Raw genomic sequence first — 21818 nt, 5'->3', positions numbered from 1 at the left:
CGTCCACCTGAGCAAGGAGCACATCCAGAGGTCAACAAAGAGGTAGGAGAGGCCCAAGGGACCCCAAATTAGGCAGAATAAGCAAGCCAGTAAGTTCACAATTAATAATTTCACCTCAGAGTGTAAAGACATTGACATATTTGACTTACTCTTAGGCAAGAGGGGTATTTTCATAAAATGATCTCTGAGAAGAAAACCACTCTACTTTCCCTTTAGGTCCTCCCTGGTTTTGGTATCAAATGAGGAAATTCAGGGGCTTGGAATTAAGCATTTGCATTTAGGTGGGGGGAGGGGAGTGTGTGTTCTCTTCCAAAAAACCTAATTCCACCAGAAAAATCAGCAAATTAGTGATGGGCACCATCATGGTTTGGTCATCCCAAGAAAACCTGGGCAGCTTTAGAGGCATCATCCCATTCCCACGAGTTCATGGGCTGGGAACCTCCGCCGGTAGGAGGAATACTCTGATTCTGGATCTGGATTGGGAGGAAACTTTGTGGTGGTGCCAATCATCCCAATCCAGAAAAAAAAGGGTCTTGTTTATCTCCGTGCCATCTCCCAGCACTGTGAGATAAAAGCCAACCCTGGGGGTGTCCAAATGGTCTGTGGATGTGGCACTTGGGGACATGGATTAGTGGTGGGCATGGCACTACTGGGACATGATCTTGGAGGGGGTTTTTCCAACCTTAACGATCCCATGATTCCACAATTTGGGTGATCCACAGAATCATCCAAACAGGATGGTGTTCCTTTCGGTGGGAATCACAAGTTCAGTCACAGGTGAATCACTGGTCACCTGCATTGTCCCTCCATGAATCCCATGGGTTTTCAGCTCCCAAATCATGGATATGCCACACCTTGAGTGCTGCGTCCAGTTCTGGGCCCTCAGTTTAGGAAGGATGTTGAGACACTTGAGCCTGTCCAGAGGAGGCCACAGGGCTGATGAGGGGCATGGAGAACAAACCCTGTGAGGAACGGCTTAGGGAGCTGGGGTGGTTTATCCTGGAGAAAAGGAGACTCAGAGGTGACCTGATCACTCTCTACAACTCCCTGAAAGGTGGCTGTGCTCAGGTGGGGGTTGGTCTCTTTCTCCAGGCAGTAACTGACAGAACGAGAGGACACAGTCTTAAACTGCACCTGGAGAAATGTAGGTTGGATATCAGGAAGAAGTTTTTCATAGAAAGAGGGATAAAGTATTGGAATGGTCTGCCCAGGGAGGTGGTGGGGTCACCATCCCTGGATGTGTTTAAGGAAAGACTGGATGTGGCACTCGGTGCCGTGGTTTAGTTGAGGTGTTAGGGCTGGGTTGGACTCGATGATCTTGGACGTCTCCTCCAACCTACACATTCTGTGATTCTGTGATTCTGTGATTCTGTGATTCTGTGATCCTGTGATCCTGGTATACAAGGCTGACCCAAACACATGACCAAGCCCACAGTCCAGTCTTGTCAAGTTGCTCTGGAATTCCTCTCATCAGGTTTTGTGGCCTTGATTCCTCGCAGCCGGGCCCTCCAACACCAGCAGGGCTCTTGGGAAAGGCAGGAAAAAATCAGACAAAAGAGACAAAACTAAAGCAATTTTTGAGAGTGTTCAAGGAAGTTTAGAAGCTTTTTTTTATCATTAAATTTAATAATTTAAGCTTTAATAATAGGCCTTGATTTTAAGCCTTTCCCCCCAACCCCCAGTTTCGTGTAAATCTCTTTCTTTTCTTTCAAACCAAGTTTGAAATTCACAATACAAAAAAAAAAAAAAAAAAAAAAAAAAAAGAAAAGGTAGGAAATTTGAGGATTTTCCCACCCCACCCCACTTTCAACAGCTTCCAAACCTTTTTACTACGACGGCCTGAGAGGGCTCTTTATTTTTACAGCTGCTGCATACCTACTTCTCCTCGCTGGAAGACGCACACGCAGCTCCAGCGATCCTAATCTTTTCATTCCAGGAAAGGAACCAGCTGTAAATCCACTGAAGCAGGATCGGGATACAGCACCAGGGCTGTTGTTCTGCCCTCCTGCTGCTTAAGACTTCCCCTGAACCGCTCTCACACTCAGCCCTGCCCTGCCTCTGGGAGCCTGTGCTCTAAAAATCCCCTTCCCATCTCCCAGTCCGGCCCTTAAAGACACTGGAATTAGGATTTTCCTAATTCCACCCCTGGAAAGCAGCACTGGAGTCAGGTTTGGATGGGAGTTGGTTCCTTCCACCCTGAGAGCACCCGAGAGAGAGGGGCTCGGTTCGCATCCGCTCCCAGTTTCCAAACAAATGGAATTTCAGGGATAAACTTACTCCGTGCCCCCTCCCTGTCCCTGGGTGATGCAAATGAATTTATTTAATGATGTGCAGCACTGGAAAGCGCTGCTCCTTCCTGCTTTTTCTCCAAGCAGGATTTTCCTGCTATCCCTGCTGATGTCTTGTCACAGGGCAGGGTGTAAGAACAACAAAAAATACTGGCATTAGCTGAAAAAAAACCTCAAACCCCCCCCCCAAAAAAAAAACCCCCAAAAAACTAATGATGTTTGAAAAGAGCGAGAATTTCCCTGCACCCCTGGAAAACTGCTCATGGAGTCACCTTGAATCCATGCAAACGTCACCTCCAGGGTGAGTCTTTCCCAAATTTTGGCGGTAACCTGGCGCCGAGTGTGTACAAACACTCACAATGAGTGCTTAGCAACCCCTCCTGCCAACCCCGGCAGGGGCAGAGGGAACAAAAAATGTGCGTGGAGCTCTCCAGCTCTTCCTGCAAGGAAAATAAAGCGGCAAGGGACAGTAAAACCTGGGCTGGGCTGATGGGGAGGAGGTGGAGCAGGACCCCTTTCCCTCTTTCCCCTTTCCCCTTTTTTCTCTTTCCCTTTCCCTCTTTCCCTTTTCTCCTTTTCCTCTTTCCCTCTTTCTCTCTTCCCGCTTCCCCTTTTTCCCTCTTTCCCTCTTTCACCCTGTCTTTGTCTTCTTGGACTTGGCAAGTCTGATCCAGGGTCCAGAGAACCTCTTAAAATGTCCTCAGTAAAAGGGGCACAAATGAAATATAAATAAATAAATATATACATATATTTATTATATATATATATATTTATTTATATATATATATATATAGAGAGAGAGAGAGAGAGATTTTATATAAAAATATATATAAAATAAATGAAATAAATGAAAAATAAATGAAAATAAAAATAAAAATAAAAAATAAATAAAACTAAAACTAAAACTAAAACTATAAATATAAATATAAATATAAATATAAATATAAATATAAATATAAATATAAATATAAATATAAATATAAATATAAATATAAATATAAATATAAATATAAATATAAATATAAATATAAATATAAATATAAATATAAAAGTGGGGTGGAGGGATGCCTGTTGTTTGAGGGGTTGGGGAAGTCGGAGGCAGCCCAAAGTTCAGGAGATCTGCAGGACTTTTGTGTGCTGCCATTCCTTACCCTCTCTGGATCCAGGGTGTCCCAGCAAGGACAAATGTGGCCACTGGGCATGGAAAGGGATCCTCACTCTCAGGGCCAGGGAATGAAGAGATCCTGAGCCCAAAGGCCACAACAGAACCCCGTGGAACCTGCTGAGTGAACTCCAGAGCTGCCAGGCAGGGCAACACCCCACTGAAACCTGGGCAGGACATGACCCAGGTCCCCCACCTTTGGGACACCCATTGTGATGTTTGGTGGCCGTTTTGGAGATGGGTCTGCCTAAATTGACTCAGGAGAAATATCCTAACGTGGAGATGATCCAGCACATCCACAGGACGCAATCCTCTGTTACATAAAAATATTCAGAGTTCAGGCCAAGAGCTCCTGGCCATTTGTGGGCATTTAAAGGAAATAATGTCTTTCCCCAGTCCCCGTTGGCAGTGTACCCAACATTGCCACAACAGTGCCTGGCTGAATCCGTCACCCTCACATGGCACCTCAGCATAAAACATGGTTATTTTGGTTGACTGAGAAGCCAGGAAAAAGAATTTCTTCACTGGGGTTCAGTTATGGGGAGACGGGCATGTGTGTCACCAGAACGATGTTCATTTGTCACCAGCTTCTCCTCTTTCCTGGAGTCTCCTGAATATGTTAAACTGCCTTTAAAACCCAGAGCCTGGAATGTGAAATCCCAACCCAGTGCCTTGCTGAATCCTTCACCCTCACATGGCACCTCAGCATAAAACCTAAGTTTTTTGGTCAGGAAAAAGAATTTCTTCACTGGGGTTCAGTTATGGGGAGATGGGCATGTGTGTCACCAGAACGATGTTCATTTGTCACCAGCTTCTCCTCTTTCCTGGAGTCTCCTGAATACATGAAACTGCCTTTAAAACCCAGAGCCTGGAATGTGAAATGTTAGTGAGTGGGTGTTAATGACTCCCAGTCAAAACTCAGAGACAAGGCACTGTGCAGTTCTTCAACAAGCACAGCACAACCCTTGTGAGTTATGCTTGGAAAAATCCTCCAAATATTTGCGAGTTGGAATATATTTTAAATTACTGCTCTCGGGTAGCTCCTCCTGCAGACATCCTTCTTTCTGCCGCTGGAATCCCGCTTGTGTTCCTTCCCAGGTGACTTATCCAAATGGAGAGCTGACTGCAGGACACCCTCAGAGCTGGAAAAGTATGGCAGGATCTCAGAAATTCACCTGGTGAAAGGTGAACACCTTCAGCAGACCCTCTCTGGTGTGCCTTGAAGATGGATTGGGCTGGAGGCATTTAAATTTGCTCCCATCCCAGCAGCATTTCAGCCCTGGGGGGGTCACACCTGCCTGAGCTCCATGCAGATAATCTGACACAAACCCGTAAAAAGGCGACCTGGGCCACACAGCACCGACCTCCTGCTCCTGCATCCACCAATTCCACCCGTGATCTGCCTCTCCTGCCCATGCCTGTGCTGTGTCCCAGCCTTTACAAATGTCAGCTGAAAGGGACACCAGCTGCCCTGCAATCCTCGGAGGCAATTTCTAGGCACAGCTCATAAATACCAGCCCTTAAATTTGGCTACGTCTGAGCCTTTCTAGCCCTGCCCCCGCTGCCCTGCTCTCCACGTCTGCGAGGATTAAAGCTCCCCCCGGCCCTGCCCCTCCCCGCCTTTGATCCTTTTGTCTAGCCTGGAGAAATCCAAGCTGAGATAGAAAGCATGTGGGATACATCAGCCTGGTAGAGAGCTCCTCCGTGTATTAGCCTTCTTCTGGAGGAGTGAGATTTTTGTGGTATGATGCACAGAGCCAAACCTGCCAGCATTCCCTGGAAAGCAGGGAGAACCGGGAGAGGGGCGGGGGCTGAGAAAAAAAAAAAAAATCTGAGCTCATTATTTGAGACCCGAACATGTCATTATACAAATATATCCTCATCGTTAAACAAAACATCCACCCAGCTGATTTCCCCATTGCCACCCTGCTCCGGGGGCCCTGAGGGACGAGGGTTGGAGGCTGGGAATATTGATCCGTTTGGAGGGTGAGGGCTGGGCTTGGCCGTGCTGCTGAGGAGGAACAGCTGGAGGGAGCATTCCCGAGCGCAGAAACAGCTGGATGCCCCTGCAGCCATCCCAGACACATCTGGCAGAGGCACGGCAGCGCTGCCACCACTCCTCAGGCTCTCCAGAGCTGCTTCCATGGGTTTTCCCCCTCCCATCAAAGCCTCAGACTCTCCAGTGCTGCTTCCATAGGTTTTTTTCCCTTCCATCAAATCTTCAGGCTTCCCTTTTCTGCTCTGTTTCCATGTTTTATTTTTTTTTTTTTTTTTTTCCTTCCATCACATCCTCAGGCTCCCCTTCCAGTGCTGCTTCCATGGGTTTTTTCCCATCCATCAAATTCTCAGGCTCCCTTTTCCTGCTCTACTTCCATGGGCTCTTTCCCTCCCATCAAATCCTCAGACTCCCCTTTCCTGCTCTGCTTCCTTGGGTTATATATTTCCCTCCCATCAAATCCTCAGCCTCCTCTTTTCAGTGTTGCTTCCATGAACTCTTTCCCTCCTATCAAATCCTCAGGCTCTCCAGGGCTGCTTCCTTGTGCTATATTTCATCCATCAAATCCTCAGGCTCCCCTTTCCAGCGCTGCTTCCATGGGTTTTGTCCCTCCCATCAAATCCTCAGCCTCCCCTTCTCAGCGCTGCTTCCATGGGCTCTTTCCCACCCATCAAACTCTCAGTCTCCCTTTTCCAGTGCTGCTTCCATGGGGTCTTTCACTTCCATCAGATCCTCGGGCTCTCTTTTCCAGCACTGCTTCTTTAGTTAAAACTTCTTCCCTCCCATCAAACCCTCAGACTCCCCTTTCCTGCTCTGCTTCCATGGGTTATTTATTTCCCTCCCATCAAATCCTCAGTCTCCCCTCTTCTGCACTGCTTCCTTGGGTTATATCCCATCCATCAAACCCTTCCAGTGCTGCTTCCATGTTTTTTTCCCCTCCCATCACATCCTCAGCCTCCCCTTTCATGCTCTGCTTCCACGGGTTTTGTTTTTTTTTTCTCCCATCAAACCCTCGGGCTCTCCAGGGCAGCTTCCATGGGCTCTTTCACTTCCATCAGATCCTCAGACTCCTCTCTCCAGCATTGCTTCCTTGGGTTATTTCCCATCCATCAAACCCTCAGGCTCCCCTTTCCAGCGCTGCTTCCATGGGATCTTCCCCCATCAAATCCTCAACCTCCCCTTTCCAGTGCTGCTTCCAGGGGCTCTTTCCCTCCCCAAAACTCCTCATCCTTCGGCTGCTCGTCACCGCGACTGTCCCCGCAGGGCAGTGACACGGCACAGCCCGGCGGCGTGACCGGGAGCCGGGGATCGCATCCCGTCCATCCCGCCTTCCCAAATCCAGCTGCCAGCTGCGGCCAGGGGTTGGCAGCGCCGTTCCCGGGAGCAGCAGACGGATTCTGCTGGCTGGATTCTGTCACGGGACGTTCCCAAAGCCGCCGGGTTCCCTCCCAAGTGAGATAACCTCTGGAACAGCAGCCCCGCCGGCCTTTAACCACACAAAGGATCCCTCTCAGCCCGCCCCGGCCCCAAAGCTGTGACAAATCACTTTGCCCTGTCACAAAGGGCTTGTCACCCTCCCTCGGTGTCACTGTCCCGCCTCCCTTGGTGACACCATCCCAGGAACTCTTCTCGCCCTCCCAGGCAACCTCTGGTGGCCAGAGCCAGCCCACAAACCCCGGGATGAGTGGATGACTTCTCCCTGGAAGCATCCCCGTCCCACCACGGGGCCACAGAGGAGGGGTCGGGTCTCCTGAACCCAGAACCTCCTGTTCTTTCTGCAAAGCCACAGGGCTCTTTGACCAGCTGAAGGTTTCCTTAGTTAAAACTGGAAATCAAATTCTCAAAAAATAGATTACGGCTCTTATTTTGGGCTGAGGCCTGGGTTTGATTTTTGTCCTGGTCAAAATGTCTCTTTCTCCTCCACTGGGAAACACTGGCTGGGAGCCTTTGGCCCCCAGCGGAATCAGCTTATTATAAAAGTGCCAAACAGCAGAGAAATAATTCCTGAAATCTGAAATAATGGGACAGGACACAGGAGTCAGCTGGATTGCTGGAATTTTAGTGCTCCTCTTGCCCATGATGTATTTGTCACCACCGAGTGTGCAGTGCTAAGGGCCTGGAGCACTTCTGGCACAGCAGGCAAGCTGCTAAGGACAATAAAGCAAAGGCCCTTAAAATCATGGATATTAGAAAACCAGGAATGACGGATTTTTTTCTTTTTCCACATTGGGGAAACTGAGGCAAGACAACTGACCCGTCAGAAGGAGGCTTAAAGTCTCTTCAATGCACTAAATCCTTTATCTTGGTTGTAAATCAAATGATAAACGGGTGAGCGGGAATCTTACTAACATTGACTTGTAATTGAATTGTTTGGAATTGTTTCCTGGGGAAATCTGGGCCAAAAGAAAGATGTTCCCAGACTGTGTTTTTATGGGGCTGCAGGTTGAGGGGTGCAAAGCCTTCCGAGGTGAATGCAATGCAAACATCCTCTGCACCTGGAAGAGAGGCTGTGGCTGCCCCTGGATCCCTGGAAGTGCCCAAGGCCAGGCTGGATGGGACTTGGAGCAGCCTGGGACAGTGGAAGGTGTCACTGGTCATGGCAGGGAATGGAACAAGGTGACCTCTAAGGTCCTTTCCAACCCAAACCATTGATTCTAATCATCCAAATCCTTATTTTATGGAAGGATTTCCCTAAAACCCAACGACAATCCGTGAGTGGCCTGAGGACATCAGCCATGAACTACACCACCCATCCAAAGAGCCGGGGGATAAAACCCAACCTCAGCTGTCCTGGGGGGTACATCCAGGGCAAATCTGGATGAGGATAAAACACCCCAGACTGTGGTGAAAACCAAAATCAGGCTTTGAACAGCTCCGTTCCCTCTTTTCCCAGCCATGGGATGGGAGAAGGGGGAAAGGAAGTTATTTAGGATATTGAGGGGCTGGAGCATATCCAGGGAAGGGAACAGAGCTGGGGAAGGGGCTGGAAAATTCCTGAGGGAGCTGGGAAAGGGGCTCAGCCTGGAGAAAAGGAGGCTCAGGGGGGACCTTGTGGCTCTGCAGAAGTCCCTGACAGGAGGGGACAGCCAGGGGGGATTTGGGATCTGCTCCCAGAAAACAGAGACAGGAGAAGAGGGGAGGTTTAGGTTGGTGGAATGGTTTTGGTTTAAATATTTTTGGTTAATGCAGTATTTATTAGATGAACAAAATGTTTACAAGTATAAGGAATGAATAATATGAAATAATAAAATTTTTTTGTTGTCGTTTTGAAGAGAGATGGTAAAACTGCGAGAAGGTTTGCTAGGAGTTAGCTTAGTCTTAGTTTTTTTGATGTTGGAAAATGTTGAGGTTTAGGTTTGGTGGGTTGCGGGTGTAAGATTTCGGGGGGTTTTTGGGTTTTTTAGTTTAGAGTAGATTTAAACAGTTTTAAGAAAAAAGGAAAGAAAAAGACAGTTTAGGAAGCTTTTTGCTTTAGTTAAACTAACTAAAAGCAATAAAAACTTTTTTGGTTGTTGTTTGTGTATTTGATGAATATATAGTTTTGAGGAAGAAGAAAAAAATGCGGAAGAGTGAATACTGTTTTTAAAACAAATTGTGCAGGGTTTTTTGTTTGTTTGTTTGTTTTATTTTTAGAACTAAAGGTACAGAATACAATATATAGTACACAGAAAATAGATGATTTGGGATACAAGCATTATAGTTATTTTAGGACATTTTACTTATAGAGTGTGTTTGAATGTCTCTTTTTTTTTCCCCTTTCTTTTCTTAATGTATATTAATAAAATCTATCTGTTTTACTTTTAAATTAAACCTATTTCACCTTTCTCTCCCAAAATCCTATCTCCAATTTAGCAAACAAAATTCAGCAAACATAAAACCACCGCAGCTGGATATTAGGGAAGATGTTTTCCCTGAAGGGGTTGTCAGGCTCTGGAACAGGCTGCCCAGGGAAGTGGTTGAGCAGCCATTCCCGGAGGCATTTAAAATATGTGTGGATTCGGCACTTGGGGACAGGGTTTAGTCATGGCCTTGGCAGTGCTGGAGGAATGGTTGGACTCGATGATCTCGGAGCCCTTTTCCAGCTGAAAAATGACTCGGTGACTCTCTTTGCTTTCCTTTATTTGGTTGGCTTTGGTTTTCCTCGAGGTTCAGCGAGCGGGGCTGGCTTTGTCCGCAAATCCACACTTAATCAGGGTCAGAGCGCCGTGCCTCTTCCCACTTCCCAACCACTGCCCCTGCCCTGCAGAACACCATCAATTAACCCCCTGCACCAGAGCAGGGCTTGGCTTCCCTGCTCAACCCCCGGGCAATTAGAGATGTTAAGGATGACACAGCCCCCGGGTGTCCTGGGAAATGGGCTGAGACCACAAATCCGTTTCACGTCAGTCACCACCAGCACTCCAGAGCCTCTGGCCACTGCAACCAAAACAGGCTGCTCCAAGCTAGAAGGAAAACTGGAGATATTTTCCGTTTTTCACAATAAAAGCGGGTCTGACTCCCCAGGTGGCACCGCTTGGTTGTCGATATTGGAACCCTTCCTCAGAATCTCCACAGGTGGAATAAAAACAAATGCTGACCTTTCTTTTCTAGCCAGGTGTCATCCAGACAAAGAGCAGGATGTGTTTATCTGGTGAATTGCTCTCACAGCCATCTTTCCAAGGAAGATGTACGTTAGAGGGAATTCTCTCCGTGGCCAGATCCAACCCTGGAGTTCCCAACTGGATCCACACTGGGCGTGATCAGCAACACAAATAAAACAAAGCAGCAAAACAAAACAAAACAAAACAAAAATCTAAAAAAAAAGGCTAAGACTAGACCTAGATCTGGTTCTTGAGAGTAATTTCTTATATTTCACATTCTATGGGAAATGTGGGATCAATCAGGGTTAAAGCAAAGGTTACGCTTCACTCTCCTCACCAACCCCAGTAACCCCACTGAGCCTGTGCTGAGCTGCACGTAAAGTGATCGGAGAAAGACAATTACTTCATTAAAGTGCTTTATGCTCTCTCTGGGTGATGATGGACCTGGGAATTACAGTGGGATCAGAGACAGGAGAAGTTTGGAGCCAGTCTGGACAGTGGAGAAGCAGAAGAGGCCCTTGATGGAAGCTGTGCCTCATGAGCCATTCCTGCTCATGTTCCTTGGACTTCTTCCAGGATCATTCCACACCCTTTCCCTTCAAACACAAACATGTAGGAGTACAAATACTACACTGGATGGGTTTTAAAATCCCTTCCAACTCAAACTGTTCTACGATTCCATTCCTAAAATCATCCCAGACAAAGCTCATCCGCCATCATCACCAGGATTTGCTGCACAAAATCACCTTTTCCTCAGATCTCCTGGTGCTGGCAAGACCATGACACACTCACTGTACCCTCCTTTACGCTCTGATACAATTCCTAGGTCCTGCAGCTTTAGGGGGATCAAGTCCAGAGTCACAAATGTCTCCTTAAAATACATGAGCCGCATTCAGACAAAACAAAAACAAAAACAAAAACAAAAACAAAAACAAAAACAAAAACAAAAACAAAAACAAAAACAAAAACAAAAACAAAAACAAAAACAAAAACAAAAACAAAAACAAAAACAAAAACAAAAACAAAAACAAAAACAAAAAACAAAAACAAAAACAAAAACAAAAACAAAAACAAAACTAAAAACCAAAACAAAACTAAAAACCAAAACCAAACCAAAACCAAAACCAAAACCAAAACCAAAACCAAAACCAAAACCAAAACCAAAACCAAAACCAAAACCAAAACAAAACAAAACAAAACCAAAACCAAAACAAAAACAAAAACAAAAACAAAAACAAAAACAAAACAACCAAACAAAAAATCTTCTGCAAATATGTGAAATCTCCAAAAACGTGAAATCTGCAAAAACATGAAATCTGCAAAAACGTGAAATCTGCAAAAACCTGAAAACTTTTGATGCGAAGATCTTCTGCAGATCTTCTGCAAAAATGTGAAATCTTCTGCCAAGACCAGATATGGTGTGTTCTGTTTCCTTCCTTTTTATCACTAACCATGATCCATCACGGCTGGAATTATTTGGGCGCCTCCAGTTGACCCTAGGAAATTCCCAAGGAGAAAAAACAGCCAATAACCCACATCAGGTCTTATGGAGAATCCAGGATTTGGAATAGATTAAAGATCTGGGGGCGAAGTTCTGCTCTCTGATGAGCTGTAATTTTTTAGTCATTATTAGCCCAATTAGTACCCCTGACAGGCTTTGACTTCCACCCTTACCTGGGGATCCAAGACAGGCAATAGCAGAATAAATTAAGAAAAACAACATTTTGGGGTTCTTTTTCCTTCATTTCAGCACTGAACCAACCCCAGCAGGGGAGGACAGAGGAGATTCCTTCTCTCTTGCTGTGGCCTTTTAGTGCTGGGCTTAATCTGAGGCTTTAAGGTCCCCAAGCCACCATGTCGGAATCCAGGGCATCCCTTTGGATGTCCAGGAAGGTCACAAACCTCGGCAGAGAGGTTTGGGACCCAAGCAAGAGGGTTTGAGCTCTGTACAGGGGAGTCTGGAATCTGTACCAGGGGGGTTGTAGACCCTGGCACAGAGCCCAAGAAGACACCGTCTTTGACTTCAGCCCATGGAAAAAAAAAAAAAAAAAAACAACAAAAACAACAACTTCCAACACTGAGAGAAGAATTCCAAGTCACAAAGGTGTTACAGACAGTAGTGTAGTTTATCACAGGGTGGAAAATTTTGTAGTTTTGAGTTTTTGGGGTGTAGGTGCATGGGAAACAAGATGGAGGATGTAGGGCGGTGCCCTGGGTTCTTCCTTCTTCTCCCCTGGCCTCCATCTTCTGGTGACGGTGGCACAAAGTAGTTCAAGGAGGTTGGGTCAGAGTAGAGTTGACCCCTTTAGTATAGGTGATGGGTATTGGAACATAATTGTAAATAATAGACACATAATTATCTGCATAAAGAGGCTGCGACGTCCCACCACAGGGGGAGTCATCCTGTGTCCGAGCAGCAGAACAGACCTCGGCCGGGCACAGACAACACTGTGAGATAAGAAACAAACTACGCGAGGAACCAAGAAAAACAAGACTTTGGAGACTCCGTTTCACTCTCACCTCTGGCTCAGGCCTCTCAGAGGGCAAAAGACTCTCAACCACCTGAATCTCAGGTGAGAGAACCAGACCTGAGACCACCACTGCAGGGCTTTAACCTCACACTCCCCACAGCATCCAGCTCACGAATGTGCTCCGTGCGTAGGGGAGCGAGCCACTCTCCCAGACTAATCCCCGCTCCCTCTTCCCTCGGGATGCTGCCACGCCATGGCCTCAGGCTCAGCTCATTCCCTGTTCCTTGGTGTGAGGTCTGGCTGGAGCTGGAGCTGGAGGACAGCCAAGGTGTCGGAGGGACACCTTTCCCTGGGAGCTGCTGAGTGGAATGTCCTGGGTTTATGAGCGCTGGGGCAGCCCTGGGTCTACGGCTCTCGCGAGCACCATCAATCAGGGGTTTTCGTTCCAGCCTCTCCCTGATTTTTATGGCTCTTCCAGTGGCTGGGTGGGAGAAACGCTCCCACCGGGTCACTGGAGGTGCTGGGCTGGGTGCTGAACTCATTTTTAATATCAGGGTGGAGCCCCCAGAGGGTTCCTGATGAGGGTTTTGGGAATGTGAGAAGGAAAAAAACCCTCTCAAGTATTCCAAACTTAGGGTAAAACAGGATTTGTGTAGCTTGGTGTTACAGTGGACTGTTCCTCATGGATAAAGTTACGCAGATACTCACCCCCCAAAAATTCAGGGCAGTAACAGATCAAAGTCTGTGGGACGTGGTTCTAATATCTGAGGTATTTCTAATTTGATTTATTGTTTTATTTACTATAAATCAATATATTGATTTATCTACTGCTTTATCACTTGATATTTCTATATCTATATCTGTATCTATATCTATTTCTATATTTCTATATTTCTATATTTCTATATTTCTATATTTCTATATTTCTATATTTCTATATTTCTATATTTCTATATTTCTATATTTCTATATTTCCATACATATAACTTATATTAAATTTATGTATTTTTATAAAATTTATATATTTCTATATCTATATTTCTGTATTTGTATCTATATCTATATTTCTATATTTACACTTGGTATTTCTAAATTTTTGGTTTATTGATTTATTTATTCAATATAAATTAATAAATTGATTTATCTATCAATTGATATTTCTATAATTCTATATTTTTATATTTCTATATATAACTTATATAAATTAATATATATTTATATAACATTTATATACTTCCCTATATATTTCTATATTTATACGTATATCTGTATTTCTATATCTATATTTGGTATTTCTAACATATTGATTTATTGGTTTATAAATATAAATCAATATATTGATTTATTTACCTATTGCTTTATCTATCACTTGATATTTCTATTTCTATATTTCTATATTTCTATATTTCTATATTTCTATATTTCTATATTTCTATATTTCTATATTTCTATATATATAGAACTTATATAAAATTTATATATTTATATAAAATTTATGTATTTTATTTCTATATTTCTATCTGTGTCTATATCTGTGCTTGGTATTTCTAACATATTGATTTATTGATTTATTCAATATAAATTAGTATGTTGATTCATTTATCTACTGCTTCATCTATCACTTGAACAACTCTCGACATCAGTGCTGAGGTTATTAATTATAATCTCAGGGGATATTCTCCATTTTAAAATACCATAGCCAAGAAAAGAAACACGTAAAAACCCTGAAATACCAGTTCAATTCCCTAAAACGGCTCGTTGTCACCCTTTACTGGACATCTCTGGATATTATAAATTTGAATTTTATAGGAATTCAAATAACAACAGGCACAAAGCTACCAAGTCCAGAGCAGGAGTAAAGACTGTTTTTATTTTATGACATTACTCAAGAAATAACCAGAATAAATGCGGTTATTATGTCCTAATGCTTTGGAGATATTATTGTTTGTTGGGATCCTCCCCTCAAAATATTTCTGACCTAGCAAAATTATTACTTCTTACTTAGAGCCTGACAATCCTGCTGGATTAACCTGTAAATGCCACAAAGATAAGATTGTTTGGAAATTTGCTTGGTTCCAAAGGGATTATTGTCTGTGGTGGAAGATTTTCTAATGGAAAAATGTCATTTCATCACAGAAAAACTTGTTTTTTCAGGAAGACGCCACCTTAGACCCTGACAGGTTCAGGGTAAGATTTCCCATCAGAGCCTGAAAAATATTCCCAAGCTTGGGAAAACAGACTGGAGGAGCAAACCAGAGTCAGTTACCAATTTCTGGGATTTATGATGGCACAGAAATTTTATTCTGTAGGCACCCTTCCTTCCTACCTCTTTTGCCTTTGGAGCTCCTTAGTTTCCTGAAAAGTTCTGCTGACTTTAGACAAAGAAATATTTAATCTCACAATTATTCAGGTAGAAAAAAAAACTGCTGACAGCATCTCTCTGACAGCTATGGATTTTAAGAGAAAAGCTGAACTTGGCCCTGTTTTCCATTTCCTACAGTTCAAACCTTCATGGTAATTCCAAATTCAACCTGTTTCCTTTTTAGGCACAGGTTTGAAGGGTGCTGCTTTCCAGATAGCAATGGAAGCTTTTAGTTTTAGGAGAGGACCCCTTTGGCAGGGTGAGGAGGAGAAAGCAGAGGAAGGCTGAGAAACCATTCCAACCTTGGCTGCAATCAGGATGAGACCACAGAACCTTCCTGGGTACTCAGGAGCTTCAGCCTTCCCAGAAATCCCCAGAGGGGCAGGTAAATGAACCTCACCATGAAATTCCCTCCCCATTCCGACACCTGTCCTCGCCAGAGCTTCCAGAGACAAATCCCTGAGTTACGGTTGTGCAAAGTTCTTCCATGGTTGTGATGCCTTAAGTTTTATTTCCATGTATTTCATGTCCTGTGGTGCCCAGGGGTGCAGCTCTGAGCTCACAGTCGGTGTCACTCAGCTCTCTGCACACAGCAGGGACACTAAACAAATCCTTCTCCTGCTGCACACCAAGGACAACTGGCACAAGTGTTCAGGCCCAAAAGCACAAACAACGGTGGCTGAAGGGAGGAAACAAGAAGGATGGGACTGCATCACCTGCAGCTGGAATTGGACAATTCAACCCCAAGATGCAAATGGACCAAAACTGATCAAAGTGGGAGACCTGGTGACCATTTTTCCATTTTGTGACCATTTTGTGTCCATTTTGTGACCATTTTGGGTCCACCTTGGGTGCAGCCCTGGCCAGGCTCTTGTCCTGCCCAAGGTGTGTCCTTAAAGGTCTTTTAATAAATATCTACTTCATTCTCCAGCTCGTCCTGTCTCTATTCCAGCTCAGCCTTCCCAAGGCATCAACTGTGCCACGTCTGACTATCCCAACACAACTTGTACTCCAGCCTGCCTTGAACTGTGGCCGGGGGTAGATGGAATTGCAGAGGATGAATTCCCCCAGCAGGAAAAGGGGGCCGAGGTGCACCCAGGAATTTCCCCCCAAAAGCACCGTGACCCCTCCAGCCTTCCCAGACACCCTCCACCTCCCAAATCTGCAGCCCAGAGAGGTTTTGTGCAGCCCCTCTGCTGCCCCTGAGGGAAACAAGGAGGGCATTTTTCTCTGCTTGTCCCTTAATTCAGTCGGCAAACACTCCCCACACAAAACAGCTGGGCTGGGAAGAATCCCTGGAGGCACCATCTTGCATTTGCCCAATGGATTAGTTGGTAATTGCTGGGTCTCTCAAATGCAAAAGGGCTTCTGACTCCTGTGCACGGCAGGACAAGGCTTGGCCTTTATTTAATTTATTGGTCATTATTATTTTTCCTCCCCCGTTCCCACCCTGACCTGTTTCCTAAATCCTTTTTTCTCGGGAGGGAGAGGGAAGCAGGGGAGGGTTATGGGGCTTTTCATTAACAAAGCCCTGCGAGCCTAAGAGTGACTTTGGAAGGCAGGATATTGACCTTTATGGCTCCTAATGCCACATTACAACATCTAATCCCACATTCCAGGCTGAAAAAAACGGGGAAAGGATGGGTAGGAGAGAAAATACCGCTCATTGTGCAAAATGCCTTCACTCCAAAGGAAACAGAGGTCATTGCAAGGGAGGTGGCAAGGAAAAAAAAAAGTCAGATTTGAGTGGATTTTTTTCTGGGGATGTACAGACATTTCCAACCAACATAAGAAGCTCTGGAGTGATTTATCACAGTGAGAATTTCATCTCCTCTCCTTGACTTCACATCACCCTCCGCACCCTCCCAAAATTTACCTGCTTGTGACTCTTATAGAGCATTTATCACCCAGGAGGTGGTGGCACCGCAAAGGCTGCCCCAACCAGAGCCGGGGAGGAGCTGGATGTGAGGTGGGCAGGGATAAAAGACAGGCTGGGAAAGCTGGAGCTGCTCATCCTGGGGAAGGGAAGGCTCCCACCAGACCTTAGAGCCCCTTCCAGCCTAAAACGAGCTTGCAAGAGTACTGGAGGGGAATTTGGACAAGGTCCTGGAAGGAAAGGAAAATGGAGAATGATTTTAAGCTAGAGGTGAGTGGGTTTAGATTAAATATTAAGAAGTTCTTAGCTATAAAGGTGAAGAAACCTGGCACAGGGTGCCCAGAGCAGCTGTGGCTGCCCCTGGATCCCTGGAATTGTTCAAGGCCAAGGCTTGGGCAGGGCTTGGATCACCCTGGGATAGGGGAAGGTGTCCCTGCCCATGGCAGAAGATGGAACTGGAGCACCTTTAAGGTCCCTTCCGACCCAAACCATTCCAACATTGTGTGAACAGCCCTTCCTTCTGGATGAGGAGTGGGAAAACTCCATTTGTTTTTCCCTGTGGGAAAACTAGTAATGCTGGAAGGCAAGCAAACCTCTCCCTGAGTCCAGGGAGCAAACAGGATCACCCCACCAATCCACCCCAAAGGGTGACAGTGTCCAGGACAAGCCAGCCCTGTCCCCATTATCTCCCTAAAATATTCCCCTTCTTGTACTTTGTATGGATGTCAGATTCTGATTTCATGAGCTCCATGTGTGTCTCAGCACAGCATCATTGAAATTCTTGCTTCAAGGCACTGTTACACACATAAACAAGGAAGTGGGGGAAAAAAGAGGGATTTGGTCAGGGCAAGGAGAAACAGGCAACCCTAAATAACCAATAAAACCTCAGCCAAAAAAACAAAAAAGGACAAAAAAAGAAGAAAGGAGGGACTTTATAACATTTGAAAGTCAACACCGATATCTGTGACCCGAGGAAAATCTCAAAAGTTTGGTTTGTATCCAAAAAGAGAGCCAGTGATGTTTCCAGCACAACCTTTCCCGCTGGTGCAGACTGGGACATTACAACACCGTCTGACCGTGGTTATTTTTCACAGTGCTTTTCCACCAGCAGCAGTGACAAAGCAAGGGACAGTGACACAATTTGTTAGAATCTTGGTGGCTGTGGAGCTCCTGTGAGGTTTTGATCTAGAAGTCTGGTTTTTTTGTGTAAAAAAAGATGGAAATACAGTGCGAAAACAAATTGATTTTGATAGCACTTTATTCTAGGAAAGAAAACCCGGTAGAAAATTGAGGCTTTAAGATGAAAATTTCCTCGTCTGCCATGCGCAGGGTGGAATGATTCATGCTATTCAAGCAATCTGGTGGGGAGAGAGAGAGGGTAAGGAAGGGGATTAACTTCTTGGGAAAGTTTACGGTGTTTTTTAAGTCACAGAATCCTCTTCAAAGCCAGAGGCAGATCCCACACATTTCGTGTGTGCCTTCCAGTCTGCCTCTCCGCTGATACATCCCCATGCAGGAACCCAGACATCCAACTAATAATTAGAGTTCATTACTGCAGCCTCAAGAAGGCTCCTGGTGTCTTTCTTAGAGCCCTGGCTTGTCTGGGGGCAAGTGAGAGACCAGAGGTTGTGGCTGGAGATCTGAGAGCTGGGGATGAGCCTGCACAGAGCCGCTGGAAAATCACTCCCCAACCCCTTTTCCTTGATCTCATCCCGGCTCCTCTGCTCAGACACCCCACTTTCAAACCCTTTTTTTGGTTCAGGGTCCACACGAATTAAACAAAATAAACCGAAGCAAATCAGCCCTGACTAGATTTGGGGTTTGCTCCCTCCCCGCAAGACGCACACCAGGGGCTTTGCTCGCAGCGCAGCCAAAACCAAAGGACAATTAAACTCCAGGTTCCCTTTTGAAATTAAACATTCCCCTTCCAGGTCGCGGGTTCTGCTCCAAACCAGAGGGTGAATCCACCAACGGGTCGGTGAAAGGGTTCAGGGTTGTGGCAGGGCTCCCTGAAAATCCCCCTGGCCCCGTGGATTTCAGGGATGCCGACCCCACGAACTCCTGCTTCAGGATGGGAACATCCTGGATGTTTTTCACCAGCCCTGCAGAAGGGAGGGGGGAAGGATGTTTGTTATTCTTGAGGAATTTTTATTGTTTTTTCCTGGATCCACAACGGCACAGGGGCTTGGAGGAGCTCGTTGCTTTGCTAATGTGTGGTTTGCAACGAGAGCTGCAGGAAAGGCTCCTTGAAGGAAAACAAACTGGCTTCGGGAATGAGCCAAGCCCAAGTGTTTGGGAGGGATCTGGGGAAGAGGATGGAGAGTGGGGAGGGGGAGAGGCAAGGGAAGGGTAATAAGAGCTGTGTGTGGTACTTCCACACACAGAAAAAAAAAAAAAAAACCTCTTGAGGAATGGTTTTGGGATGCCTCCCTTGGAAACAGTTGGAAAAGAAAAAAAAAAAAACGGAAGCAGAAGGCTGCATTTAAAGAAGACGTTAGAAATGTTTAAAGAGCAAATAGACCCAAAAAAACCCCAAACCATGTCCTTGAGGGCTCCTCTCCCATCAGCATTCCCATTCCAGGAGAGCACACTGGGTAAGGCTACGTGACCAGCGAATGTGTCCTGACCCCAACTGCACCACAAGAATAATAGAACTCATACCGTGCTTTCCTCTGGTAGAGTTCAGAGCACTTTATGGAAAAGTTGTGTTCTCCACAAAAAAAAAAAAAAAAAAAAATAAAGTTCTCCAACAGGAACTGGAACCGGGAAAACAAAACAAAACAAACCCCCCCCAACTTTTAGAAATTTTTCCATCTAAAATATAAAAACAGGACGGAGGAACATTTTAAAGCGGGAAAAACAGTTTTGCTTGAAACCAAAGCATTTCATTTCTGAAAAAAAAGTAGAAAAAAAGAAGAAAAGCCAGGGCACGGGGGAGGTTCAAGTGGCTTGTCCGGAATCCCACTTGGGACTTGCACCTACATCTCCTAAGCCACAAGCGAGTCTGTCTTCAGTTAAACTGTAACGTCAACAGTGATTTCGGGCAAATACTGACAAAACGAGTCCAGTTTTACTGGTAAAAGGCGCCGGGCTCTAAACCAGCCTCTGGAAGAGCTCTCCTTGCCCACACACGTTATCCAGCCCTGGGGTGGAAGAGCAGAGAAGGCAGGAAGAGCCCAGAGAGAACATTTACCCCTCTGAACACCACGAACCCCCTCAAACCTTTCCCGAATTCCTGCTGCTCCGTTTAGGCGACTCCTGGGAATGGATTCCCCCGAATGACACCGAGTTTTCGGCCTCTCCAGGTTTTTCTGCTGAGCCAACAGCACGACAATCCCGCATGGAGTTTTCCCAGAGCACGGGGATCGTGGAGATTCTCGAGATGTCATCTGCCACTTCAGAGGGACTGAGGGAGCCAAGAATAGCAGAGAGCCAGAGCAGCTCATGCCCCTGGGTGCTCTACAGCTGTGCTCCGGCCTGAGACCTGTAATTTTCACCACCATTTCTCACCACCCTACACTCAGACAACTCCGTTTTTTCCCGGCTCTGTGGTCTGAACACCCAGATCTCCAGTTTTCACATTGTCTCCTCGTTCCAAAGGGTTGGCAGAGCCTGGAGGCGAAATGCTTTCAGCGCGCTGCGTTCCTCGCTCTGATTTATGTTGGCCTCTGGAATTAATTCTTCTGTTTAATGATTATTTCATTGAGCAGAAAGCGGTGAAAGGTACCCAAACAATGACACGGATGGGTTGATGGATGTTCCACAACAGCTGTGGGTGAGGTGGGACACTGAGAACTGAGAGGAAACCACAGCAGAGTGAAGGCAGAAAAAGTCCATTCCACCTCCTTTTGAGGGGGTGAAGAAATCTTTGAAACTTTCGCTCCTTACCCATCTTTTCAAGATAAACATGCACAGCTGACAGAGGTAGAGAGCTCATTTGTGTAACCAAAATTTATAAAAAAGAGGGGGAAAAAAGAGGAATTCTTTATTTGGAGGGTAAATTCATAGCTTGGCTGTTGGACCATCTGTGCATTGACCAACGTAACTCATCTCTCCGCTGGAGCCAGTCACATTCCAGCAATACCCTCGCCCTAAATGAAGCAAATCTGTTCCAGATGGAGAGATTTTGGAAGAATTTTACACCTCACACCAGCATGAGGTGTGACCCATCTAATCTTTCATCCAGTGGGACAGTAGAGGATACAGAAAAAAACACCCTGTACGGTGGATTTTCTTTTCCTGACTTGGTGGGAACTGGAGCAGAAGTGTTGAATCTGAATTGAGACCTCAACACAAAACCCCAAAGCTTGGTCTCCACAGGAGGATATTACTGCTTTGGGTTGAGGATGTGTTGTTCAGACATCACAGTGTGTGACCTTGCCAGTGGATCCAACCTCCAAGGTTTTTTATACCAAACCTGGGCTTAGGTATTTAGATTTTACTTTTTTTTCTGGGTATCCAAGTGAGTTTAGGTGCTGAAAACTCAGGGAATGTTCTTGTGGACTTCTGGAAGTCATGCTGGAACCAGCTCTGCAGCCAGCCCTGAAACACAGCCTGACAATAGAAGGGTTAACACAGCTCCTAAGGCACATCTCCAAAATACAAATGGATTAAAAGTCAGATATTGGAAACCCCGGAGGCTGAAAATTCCAGGATTTCTGAGCTGAGGGGTGCTGACCCTCAGGCAGGCACCACATTTGACCTGAGGCCTTGGGACAGGCTCCCAAAATTGAGTGACGGCACTGGGGTTGTGGGTGTGGGGTTGGATTGGTGTTGTGTGATCTCACAGGGTAAAAAAACTCAGATTTGGGGTTTTGGTAAATAGTGATGTGTGTGGGCCAAGATGGAGGATTCAGGGCGTTATCTGAGTTCTTCTTCCTCCTTCTTCTTCTCCTTCTTCTTCCTCTTTCTTCACAGATTTGGGTGGTTTTCTCTAATTGGGTGAAAAAGGTCTTCATTGCAGGCCTTGGGTGATCATTATTAGGGGGAAAATATAAATAATAGAGATGTCACCTTGGTTTTGGGTAATTAGCACTTAAATAACCTTGGTAAGAGTTAGAAACGCTCCATTTTTGTCTCGTTT

The sequence above is a fragment of the Chamaea fasciata genome, unplaced genomic scaffold, assembly GCF_029207755.1.
Source record: "Chamaea fasciata isolate MVZ Bird 193981 ecotype frontalis unplaced genomic scaffold, bChaFas1.0.hap1 SCAF_1, whole genome shotgun sequence".
Classification (NCBI taxonomy): Eukaryota; Metazoa; Chordata; class Aves; order Passeriformes; family Sylviidae; genus Chamaea; species Chamaea fasciata.
The sequence above is the reverse complement of the archived record's forward strand: the minus strand, read 5'-3'. Positions refer to the sequence as shown.